This window comes from Pelophylax lessonae (assembly GCF_965119305.1).
Source record: "Pelophylax lessonae genome assembly, chromosome: 1".
NCBI classification, from domain to species: domain Eukaryota; kingdom Metazoa; phylum Chordata; class Amphibia; order Anura; family Ranidae; genus Pelophylax; species Pelophylax lessonae.
In genome coordinates this window covers 366,923,602-366,935,551 of record NC_138768.1, presented here as the reverse complement: position 1 = coordinate 366,935,551, position 11,950 = coordinate 366,923,602, and positions in this window count along the sequence as shown.

The window sequence follows — 11,950 nt, the reverse complement described above, 5'->3', positions numbered from 1 at the left end:
AGAGGCCAAGTTGGGACTAGGAACTTCTCGCTTCTTCAGGGAGGCCAGGAGCAAGGCCGGGAGTTCTTTATGAGCCACTACTGCCCTTTCCAGGAGAACCCACAGCTTGTCGGAAGCAGGGTCAAACCAAGCCTTCTCCTGGTCCAACAGGGCTGCTGAGTAGTAGGTTTTGAGGCGCGGGAAGCCTGCGCCCCATGCGGATCTGGATTTAATCAACGTAGAGTACGGAACTTTCGGTACCTTGCCCCCCCATAGGAATTTCCGAAACCCTTTGTCCATGCTATGAAAGAAGGATTCCGGTATCACCACAGGGAGTGTCCTAAAATAATATAGGATCCTTGGTAGAACCAACATCTTGAGAGCAGCTATGCGTCCCAACCACGATAGCTCGTAGGAGGCAATGTGCGTTAAGTCCTCCGTAACGGTGGACTGTAACTAGCATGGTATGTTTGAGACGTCGGCACCACTAAGGATACTCCTAAGTAAGGGACAGATTTGGTAGTCCATTGAAAGGGGTACTGAGCCCTAAGGAGCTGCAGCTCTCGGGTGGATAGAAAGATCGGCAGGCACAGGGATTTAGTCACATTAAGTTTATAATAGGAGATGGCTCCAAAGGCATCCAGTTGGCGCTGCAAGCTCTGAAGGGATTTTGTTGGGGAAGTCAGGGTAAGGATCACATCGTCCGCAAATAGCCAGATTTTGTGATCTCTAACCCCCCACCCTAATTCCGGAAATGTTGGTATCACTCCTAATGGCTTCCGCCAAGGGCTCCATGACCAAGGAAAAAATGAGTGGGGACAAAGGGCACCCCTGGCATGTGCCATTAGTGATAGCGAAGCTGTCGGACAATGCACTAGATGTAAACACCCTGGCCGATGGCTTCGTATAAAGTGCCGAAATAGCAGAGAACATAGGTCCCTGAATCCCAAATTTAGTCAACGTTGCCCTCAGGTACCCCCAGTGCACCCTATCAAACGCTTTTTCAGCATCTAAAGTCAGGAACACAGAGGGCACCCTCCGATTTTCGGCAATCTGTAAGAGATTTAACATCCTTCTAGTGCCGTCCGGTGCCTGCCGACCTTTCACAAATCCTACCTGGTCTGCTTTAACCAGGCAGGGGGGTCACCTCAGCCAGCCTTACTGCTAAGATTTTTGCATATAGCTTTAGGTCTGAATTTAGGAGGGAAATGGGGCAAAAGTTTTGGGGAGCATCGGGTGGTTTACCAGGCTTGGGAAGTGCAACTATTACTGCTTGTAGCATCTCCTCTGGAAAGGAGGAGCACTGTGCGGCTGCATTAAACACTTTGCAAAGGTATGGAGACAGGGTTTGTTGGAATGCTTTATAATATTCGGCCGAGAAGCCATCCGCCCCAGGAGATTTGTTAGATGGCAGAGAGGAGATGGCTTTTTGTACTTCGTCCTCCGTTATGGGGGAGTTCAATGCATGCAGCATATGTTCTGTTATAGTGGGGAGTTGCAAAGAGTCCAGAAAAGAAGTAATGAGGGAGTCTGAAGGCTGCGGGGTAGTCCTATCATCCTTAAGATTATGCAGTGACGTGTAGTAACTTGAAAATGCGTTGGCAATTGCAGTGGGGTGGTGCACTAAAGTTTTTGTTTTGGGGTCCCTAATAGAGGATAGCTTAGTTTTTTTGTTGCCTTTTCCTCAGGAAATTAGCTAGCATTTTACCCGATTTGTTGCCCTGGGAATAATAACGCACCTTGGTGAGGAACAAAAGGTGCTGATGGTCTTCTAAAAGCTTGTGACGGACACGCTGTCTACAGTCAGTAAGCTCTGCCAACTTAAGCAAGGTTGGGTCCACCTTATGAGCGGCCTCCAGGGATCGGAGTTCCTCTAGCAGTAATTTCAAAGCTTGAGCCCTTGCCCTCTTAACCCTGGAGGCCTGCTGGATAAGGATCCCCTGAGAAAATGCCTTATGGGCACACCAAAGATTGAAAATATCCATCCCCGGAGTATCATTATGCTCAAAGTATTCCCGAATCCGACCACCCAGCCGCTCCCGATGGCCCGCATCCCGGAGCAAGGAAACATTGTTACGCCACAGATGAACTGGGGAAGTCATATGGGGCTCCGAGACCACCACTGAGACCAGAGCATGGTCAGACCAGGACATCGTATGGATCGAGGATTTCTCGACTGCTCTGAGAAACTGCAAGTCAGCCACAAATAGATCCAGTCTCGAGTATGATCCATGAGGGGCTGAGTAGTAGGTAAAGTCCTTATCCGTAGGGTTAAGGCAGCGCCACACATCATACAGGTCAGAAGAGTGCAAGAAATTTTGAAGAGTAGCCCTTGCACGCCCCTGAGTAGGAAAACAATCTAACTGCGCATCCGCAATGCAATTAAAGTCCCCACAGTACACTGTAAGGCCCCTCTTCACACGATCCACCTTTTTCACCAGCGCTCTCAAAAATCTAAGTTTGCCCTGATTAGGAGCATAAAGGTTAACAATTGTGTAGGTAATATTATTGATATCACATATCAGTTTAAGATAACGACCCACCTAATCAGTAAACATCTCATGCAGGTGAAAGGCTACAGAACTTTTAATAGCAATAAGCACTCCCTTCTTCTTGGTAATACCAGAAGAAGTGAAAATGTGGGGGTAAGATCTATCAGAGCACTTAGGTGGCCTGGATCGCATGAAGTGGGTCTCTTGGACACAAAGTACATCCCCTTTAAGAGCACGGGCCTCCCGCCAGAGAGACCTGCGCTTGAAAGGGCTATTAAGACCGTGAGCATTAACGGTAACTATATTAATAACCATTTAAAGGTAATAAGGATAAAGATAAGTGAACATGGCAGTCCTTGATCGTGAATTAACAAAAGGGAGTCCTCCAGAATTAAAAAAGCCCCCACTGGGGAAGGGAGATAAAAAAGAGAAATGGTGTGGACAGTACCTGCAGTCCCTGCAAGAAGACACAGTCACAAACCTTCGCTGTTGCCGTGAAGCAGAGCCGTTGCAAACGTCCTTGGTCACTAGAACAGTGGTTTCCAGATCAGCGTAGAAAGTATTGATGCTAAAAAAAAATAGAAGATAAAAGAAAAGGGAACAAAAAGAGAACAGAAAACATGTAAACAAGGGTACGGGGGAAACCCCATCATGAGATAAGATCGCAGGCACTGGTGAAGGGGTATCAGCTCTGATCACCCGGTCACTCCTGGACTCCGACTCATCCAGGCATGGAAGCAACAAAAAAAAAATGATGAAAAGAAGATCCGCAGTGGACCCATGGAGTAAACATCATGGAAGCATAAGTGAGGGCAAGGAGCTCATCTGTTGACCCGCCGCCATTCAGGTTCCAGACGAGAAGGTTCTGCGCGGGGAGAAGATTCCTGTGGGTCCGGAAGGAGACCCCACTTCTTGGTGAGAGCGAATCCATCAGCCACGGAGCGGACAACGTGCGTGCGGCCATCTTTAACTATGAGGAGTTTGGTAAGGAACCCCCAGGAGTACGCCACTTGGTTGTTTCGGAGTAGTTTGGTCAGAGGGATCAGCTTCTTCCGAGCGGCCATAGTGAATTGGGACAAGTCAGCATACACCGATAAGCCGTGATAAGGATCAGGCAATGGGGAGTTATTCCTTGCAAACCTCATGAGATCGTCCTTAACAAGGAAGAAGTGGATGTGTGCTATAACATCCCTCGGAATTTTGTTAGGCAGGTGTTGCGGTTTAGGCAGGTGATGAGCACGATCCACCCCTGCTTCTGCTACAGGGGTGTCAGGCAGAAGAGCCAGCAGCATAGCCTGCACGTAGGCTCTCAGTTCAGATGGGGAAACTGACTCAGGGACCCCTCGCAGTTTTACATTATTACGGCGGGCCCTATCCTCTAGGTCCGCCATCTTGCTCTTTAGGGCCTCCAGGTCATCTCCCCTTGCGTTGTGATCATCCACTAGTTCGTTGTGGGCAATAGAGAATTCCTCCATTTTATTCTCTATGTGATCCACCCTGCCCCCAAGCTCCACCACCTCCGTTTTAATGCCATTGACACAGGCCACAATTTCCCTATGAAAAGCGCCATTAATGGACATCAGCATGTCTTTCATAGTGATATCTGTGAGCGGCTGCCCTGTAGTAGGAAAGTCCTTGATATTAGCATAAAATTCTAGTGTGCTGTCCAGGGAGCCATTGCCCGCTCTGCTACCTCCTGCACAGCGATGTGCTTCTGAACGCCTGGGCGCAGTCTGTTGCGGGCTGTGGGATGGGGAGCCCCCCTGGGATGATCTGCTGCTAGCGGAGGGCGATATTAAGCCCAGGTCCCTCCCGCTCCCATGCTGTGATCCGCCCGAGGCTCCGGCGCCTCCAGCCTGCGGGGAGGCCTCGGCGCCATTTTGAGATCTCGGAGTGCTGGTGGAGAAATCGGTCAACTTACGGGGTCCCCCGCGATTCTTACGCTTCCCCATCACAGTCTCCAGGGTCTCAGGGATGTAAGTGGAGCCGGAGTCGCTTGCCCACGTTGCGGTAATCATTGCGGAGAGACCGGGAGTGTCGGAGCTCTGTACTCACGCGGCCATCTCCATCGGCTGCCGGCCATGCCCCCTCCCTGAGTCTGACTTTCAAATACATGTTACTCTGATTCACTACATTGAAAATAATTACAGGTAGGTTCCATTTTTCTTGCAGTGTAATTTTAATTTGTGCCTGGAATGTTACATCTCTGGTTTTAAAATTATGCAAATGTATACATAATTTCACATTCATGGGACAAGACAATGGGTCATAGGACTTAAAGCCTAGGCTTACTTAAAAAAAAAAAAAAAAAGCACAAGAGACATTACTTACCTATCAGCCTCCTTTGTGTTCCTTGTCCTCATTTAGCAAACATATTCCTCCCACTCCCACCACTAAAAGTCTTCTGGTGCAGAGAGGGTTAATCAAAATGTGGGTGCAGTGACAGCAAGAGTGCTTCACTTTGCTCATCCTTTACATCTAGCCTCTCCATTTACAGAAGCTGCACCACAGCTTCTATTAATCAATTACGATCTAGAGATGGAGAGGATGGACTTTTCACTCATCCACCCAACCTCCATAGTTACATAGTTGGTAAGGTTGAATAAAGACACCAGTCCATCCAGTTCAACCTGTAGTGTGTGTGTGTGTGTGTGTGTGTGTGTGTGTGTGTGTCAGTAGTAAATCCCATATCCCTGTATGTTGCGATCATTAAGGTGCCCATCTAATAAATATATTTTTTTTAATTATCAACACTCCCTGCTGATACCACTGCTTGTGGAAGGGAATTCCACATCCTTACCCCTCTGTAAAGAAGCATCTGCTCAGTTTAAGGTTAAACTGCTACTCTTTCAATTTCAATGAATGGCCATGTGTCTTTTTAAACTCCCTCCCATTGAAACCTTGTTTCCCTATGCTAGGGTCACCACTAAGGTATTTGTATATCGCTATCATATCTCCTCCCAAGTGTCTCTTCTCCAGAGAGAATACTTTATTTTTTATAGTCTTTTCTCACAGCTGCAGTCCTCCATAGGGATGATCGAACGGTTCGGGTCAACCATGGGTTCGACTCGAACATTGGCTTTTCGAGGTTCGGCCGAATTCCGAACTTTTTGCTGAAAAAGTTGGGAATTCGGCAACCAGAACCGACCAAAAGGTAATAGGACAGGAAATGGGCTTTAAAAGCCCGTGATTGGACCAGAACCCATCAGTAAAAGCCAATTGAGGGGGCAGGAGAATGCTAGGAATGTGATTGGAGTGACTAGGGGGTCCAGAGGCCAATCATTAGTGAATACGCCCCCCAGTATATAAGATAGCCCCGCCAAATTCCTAGCATTGTAATACAGGGACGTGGAAGAGAGTGGAAGCAGTTCTGTTACTTCTGCTTCAAAGTGTCATTTAGCAATTATTAGTGTGAGGAAAGGGATATCTAGTGTAGTTAGGATACTATTTTCCACTATAGTTAGATTTAATAATCTAGTTTCTGTAGGGAAAGTGTTAAGTGTAAGGGGACCGTAGTGTAGTGTAGGGTTAACTGACTCTGACTGCTATGGCAGGGTGACAAAACCCTTCCATGTCAAGGTGACCGCTATAGAGAAAAGATCGTTTCTCTTAGAACACTTATAGAACAGGGATATGGCTTCGCCCCTGTCACCCTGCTTTTTGCTGCAGGCGTTTATAGGGCTTTTTTGAGGACATGTTTGGAGTCAGGCATGACATCTGAACTTCTGTGTAGGGGTATATATACACACACACATGTATGTATATATACACATACACATATATAGGTGTGAAAGTAGCAGAAACCTATGCTTGCGCTAATGAAATAATTAACACCCACATGGCTTCTCTGCTATAACACCTATATGTGTGTATGTGTATAAATACATATAAGTGTGTGTGTGCATATATACCCCTATACAGAAGTTCAGATGTTTTGCCTGCCTCCAAAGACCCCAAAAAAATGCCCAAAAAAATGCCTGCTGCAAAAATACACCTGGGCGTTTTTGTAGCTGGCGTTTTATTGGGCATTTTTTGGGCGTCTTTGGAGGCAGGCATAACATCAGAACTTCTGTGTAGGGTTATATATACACACACACACACATGTATGTATATATACACATACACATATATAGGTGTGAAAGTAGCAGAAACCTATGCTTGCGCTAATGAAATAATTAACAGGCATATGGCTTCTCTGCTATAACACCTATATATGTGTATGTGTATAAATACATATAAGTGTGTGTGTATATATACCCTTAGACAGAAGTTCAGATGTTATGCCTGGCATTGCAGGGTGTTGCTGAACCTGTCATCTACTAGCACCTCAGAAATAATGGCAAAGTCTGTTCAGAAAAAATCATATAGCCTCAATCATCCATTATGGGATCAAACAGTCCAGAGCCACACGTGATCCGGTAAGATGGTGGCAGCACTATAATAAAAGTCAATGTCCAATCTTGCTCTAAAGTCCAAATAAGTACTTTATTTAATATACAATAAAAATAAGTCCATAAAATGATGATAACACTTCACACTATATTCATTATTAAGGTACTTACTGTGGTATCTGCAATGTGCAATGAGGAACCAGCATAATTCATACTCTGTGGGAATGAACAGGGAGAGCACAGATGTATTATACAGCTGATGGGTATGGAAAAATCCACAACAGCAGAGAAGGATGGGTATAAGAGCATGCAAGCCGAAAAGGACTCCCAGGCTGGAAGTATGTCACTGCTAGACAGGAAGTCTTCAAACGGCCATGTTTTTGGAGTCCTCAGCAATAGACAATACCAATAGACATGCACAGTCTCCAAGATACTTAAACAAATATGACCTATAAGTGCAATCACTCTTTAAACATTACCGTGAATATACAGTATGTCTGTTAGATTGAGGCACAGGGAGACTGGAGAGCATGGGAGACTGCATGGTTAATGGAATACTAAAGCTTGACACTCTGGAGTGCCTTTTCTATCCTATTTTATGTTGGTGGTCTTACCTTACTTTATTTTACAGTTATAAGTACACAGGGAGCACTATTTGTCGAACATAACAACATAACTCCCTTTCTCTGTACCCTGGATTAGTGGAACATTTTTTCTTTTGGCTTCTTATGTTAACCACTAATGTGCATGGGACTGGTTTGATCTATTTTATTGAATCATTAGCATACAAAGAGCATTATTTGTTTTTCCTTTATACTTTTCATACACCATTATCGTCTGGGAGAAAAACACCAGTGAGGATCCAATAGGTATTATTTAAGACATCCAGAGTTTTTGGATCTTTATTAAATGTGTGTGTGCCTTTATCTAACAGAGACATCACACAAGAAGGCGAGCAGCTAATTTTTCTATATATCTTGGTAACTCCGAGGAGGAGGATCCCATAACTATTGCACATTGAACACAAGTTTTTTTGATAAGATAGAACTATTTATGTACACTTTTTAAGTAGATTTTTTTGTTGTGCTGTGCTTTTGATAGTATTACAGTCTCCAAGATGACATGTTTTGAGGCACTGCCTCTTTCTCAAATCTTGGACATGGAAGCCTAAGGCTGCAATAATTAGTGAGGGGATACCATAATGCAGAGGATCACTTGATGATCTCATTGAAGATCACATCCACCGTATTGTTGAAGCCCAAGGGTTATACATTTTATAGCTGTAGCACCCTCTAGCTTAGTGTGCTAGCTGTATATAGTTTTTTGTGCTAGTGTAGGTGAATTTGGCTTGGCTGGCAGCAAAGGCTGTGTTAAATCTGGGTCAGGGTGAGTGACTCAGGAAGGCAGGATGACTCATCAAGAAGCATCTCTGGTACCACCCTACTTGCTGGAACCTTAGAGAAGCTTCCAAAAGAATAAGTGGGAGGTTAGGAGGGGCTGCTTGGAGTACTGATGAGGGCCCAAGCCAAGTGGGCTAGCAGGAGGAGGGAACCTCTTAAATACTCCAGAGTCAGGCCAGCAGAGGCAGTCAGATAGAAGATGGAGATGGAGTGCTGAGGAGGCTGTCAGTGGCCCTTGAGAGTGCTCCCTAGTCTGGGGTGACATGGGGCCTGAGGCTCGGGTGTTGGAGGGATCCACTTACAACACACAGGGGAGTCTTGTCCTGGAGGAACGGGAGCAAGAGTGAGAACCACAGGAGCCAGCTAGCATGTCCAGGAGTCTCCAGAAGAAGTCAGTGGGGTGGGCTGGTAAGTGTGCAGTCTGGGAGAACTGTGGGAAGTAGCCAGGAGGGCTAGTGAGAGAGGCAGCTTCAGCCAGGCAGGCTGGCAGTGGCTAAAGAGGTGGTGCTGGGATCAGTAGCCACACAACCCAGGGGGCCCGCAGTCCCTGCCTGTAAAGGACTTTTGCTTGATCTGGCTGAGTGCTTTGCCAGATTCATAAAACAGTGTTCCAGCTTGATCTGTGTTTTCTGCAAGCAAGTCAGTGCTGGAGGAAGAGGAGTGTATATAGGCTATATATAGACTGTAAATAGCCAAGTTGTCCCTGAAGAGTTTTGCTAATGTCAAGTGGGCCTCCCATAATTTCCCTATTCCCTATCAAAGTTTTATCGCCTCAATAAAACATAAAAACAAGCACTGGACAATTTACATAGTTACATAGTTACATAGTTAGTGAGGTTGAAAAAAGACATCAGTCCATCCAGTTCAACCTATGATGTGTCTGTGTGTTTGCTTTTAACCGTACATTGTATACCCCTGTATGTTGTGGTCTCTAAGGTGCCCATCTAATAGTTTTTTGAAACTATCAATGCTCCCTGCTGATACGACTGCTTGTGGAAGAGAATTCCACATCCTTACCGCTCTTACAGTGAAGAACCCCTTACGCATTTTAAGGTTAAACCGCCTTTCCTCTAGTTTTAGTGAGTGGCCAAGTGTCTTATTGTATCTCCTTTCTCTGAATAGTTTGTTCCTTATGCTAGGGTCGCCAGTACAGTATTTGTACATTGATATCATATCCCCCCTCAATCGTCTCTTCTCCAGAGAGAATAGGTTCAGTGCTTGTAGTCTTTCCTCATAGCTGATGTCCTCCATTCCCCTAATTATTTTTGTTGCCCTTCTCTGGACTCTTTCCAATTCCAACACATCCTTCCTGAGGACCGGTGCCCAGAACTGGACAGCATACTCCAGATGTGGCCGGACCAGAGTCTTGTAGAGCAGGAGAATAATCTCTTTATTTCTGGAGTGAATCCCCTTTTTTATACATCCCAGTATTCTGTTGGCTTTGCTTGCAGCGGCTTGGCATTGCATGCCACTGCCAAGCCTGTTGTCTACCAGTACCCCAAGTCTTTTTCCATCCTAGACTCACCCAGAGATTCCCCCCTTAGTGAGTAGCTTGCTTTCTGGTTTCTGGCCCCCAAGTGCATTACTTTACATTTTTCAACATTAAACCTTATCTGCCATGTAGTTGCCCACCCCGTTATTTTGTTCATGTCCGCTTGTAAGGTTTCCACATCCTGCATAGAAGTGTAATGTTCTGGTACCTTTGGGTACCCTAATTACTCTTTCATAAGTGTATGCGCCCCACCATTCTCTTTTGGTAAGGTGCGCATACACCTTTAAGACTGATGCTGTCATCACTGAGAGCCGGACTGGATGGCTATTTAGATCGCCGGCTCTCACTCACATGTGTTCGTTCAAACTGCTTTGTGCCTTGATGCTAACCTGTCTTGAAGCTCTCATGCTTGCAAGCATACCTCGCTATCGGAACCACGCTGCGCTGATCCCTGTATCCCGCTACCGGATCATCCGCTCTTGCCGAACCTCTCCTCTGCTACATTGCTATTAGTGATAAGTACCCCACAGGGGAAACCTCTATAACCTTCATACTAAAGCTTACACTATCTAGCTCTGCATACTAAGGACTATTACTACATCTGCATTATCTAAGATTGCTAGCTCTTGAGCCTACTACCACCTGTTCATGCACTGGGTTGATCTCTCTTGTATGTCCACCTGCTACTCTGTCATCTGCTACCATACATGATTGCTAAACCTATCTGCATCCCATCTGCTACTATCTTACTTTCAAGAACATTTCCTTTCAAGTGTCTGTCATCTACCATCTCTACCCAACCTGTCTCTTCAGCCTATCATCACTGTGTTACTATATACATAAGTCACTCTAGGAAACATCTTATTGAGTGTGTGTATTTACTTGCTGAATTGAGATCATCCACACATGATGAGTCATTGGGAGTTGGGATTGGTGTCTCAGCGTTTCTCTACATGACTACTGAAGTGGAATATTTCTGCAGCTGAAAATCCACATCATACATAAAACGCAGGAGTGTTACAAGAAGATATTGGCAAGCTTAGTTTAGTATCATCCGCAAATACTGAGATTGTACTAGATATCCCCTCCTCTAGATCATTTATGAATAAATTAAACAGGATTGGTCCCAGGACAGAACCCTGGGGGACCCCACTTTCCACACCCGCCCAATCCGAGTACTCCCCATTAATCATCACCCTCTGGATTCTCCCCTGGAGCCAGTTCTCTATCCAGGTACTCACCTTATGGTCCATACCTACCTTCCTTAGTTTGTACAGTAAGCGTTTGTGGGGAACGGTGTCAAAGGCCTTTGCAAAGTCCAGATACACCACATCCACAGGCTTTCCTTTATCTAGGTGGCAGCTCACTTCATCGTAGAAGGTTAATAGATTGGTTTGGCAAGAAAGATTTTTCATGAATCCATGCTGATTACTACTAATAATACAGTTTTCATTACTAAAGTCTTGTATGTGGTCCCTTAACATCCCCTCCAAAATCTTGCAGACTACAGATGTTAGGCTGACCGGCCTATAGTTACCCGGGATACATCTCGGCCCCTTTTTAAATATTGGTACCACGTTGGCTTTTTTGCAATCAGCTGGCACCATACCCGTCTGTAAACTATCCTTAAAGATCAAGAATAATGGTCTGGCAATCACCTGGCTGAGCTCTTTAAGAACCCTCGGGTGCAAGCCATCCGGTCCCGGTGATTTATTTATGTTAAGTTTCTCTAGTTTAGTTTTAAGTCTATCTTCTGTTAGCCATGGCGGTATTTCCTGAGGTGTGTTGCTTAGTTCGGCCTTACAAGCTAGTTTTGTGTAGCCCCCCGATTCTTTTGTGAAGACTGAAGAGAAGAAATTATTTAACACTTCCGCCTTTTCTCTGTCCTCAGTGGCCATATTTCCTTTGTCATCTTTTATGGGGCCAATGTGTTCTGGCCTCGTTTTCTTACTGTTTGTATACTTAAAGAACTTCTTGGGGTTCTTTTTACTCTCCTCCGCTATATGTCTCTCGTGTTCTATTTTAGCCGCCCTGATTTCGTTTTTACATTTCTTATTACACTCTTTGTAATGCTTAAATGCTGCCAATGACCCCTCAGTCTTGTATTTTTTGAAGGCCTTTTCTTTAGCACTAATATGCATTTTTATGTTGGAGTTTAGCCACCCAAGGTTTAGTTTTGCTCTTTTAAATTTATTT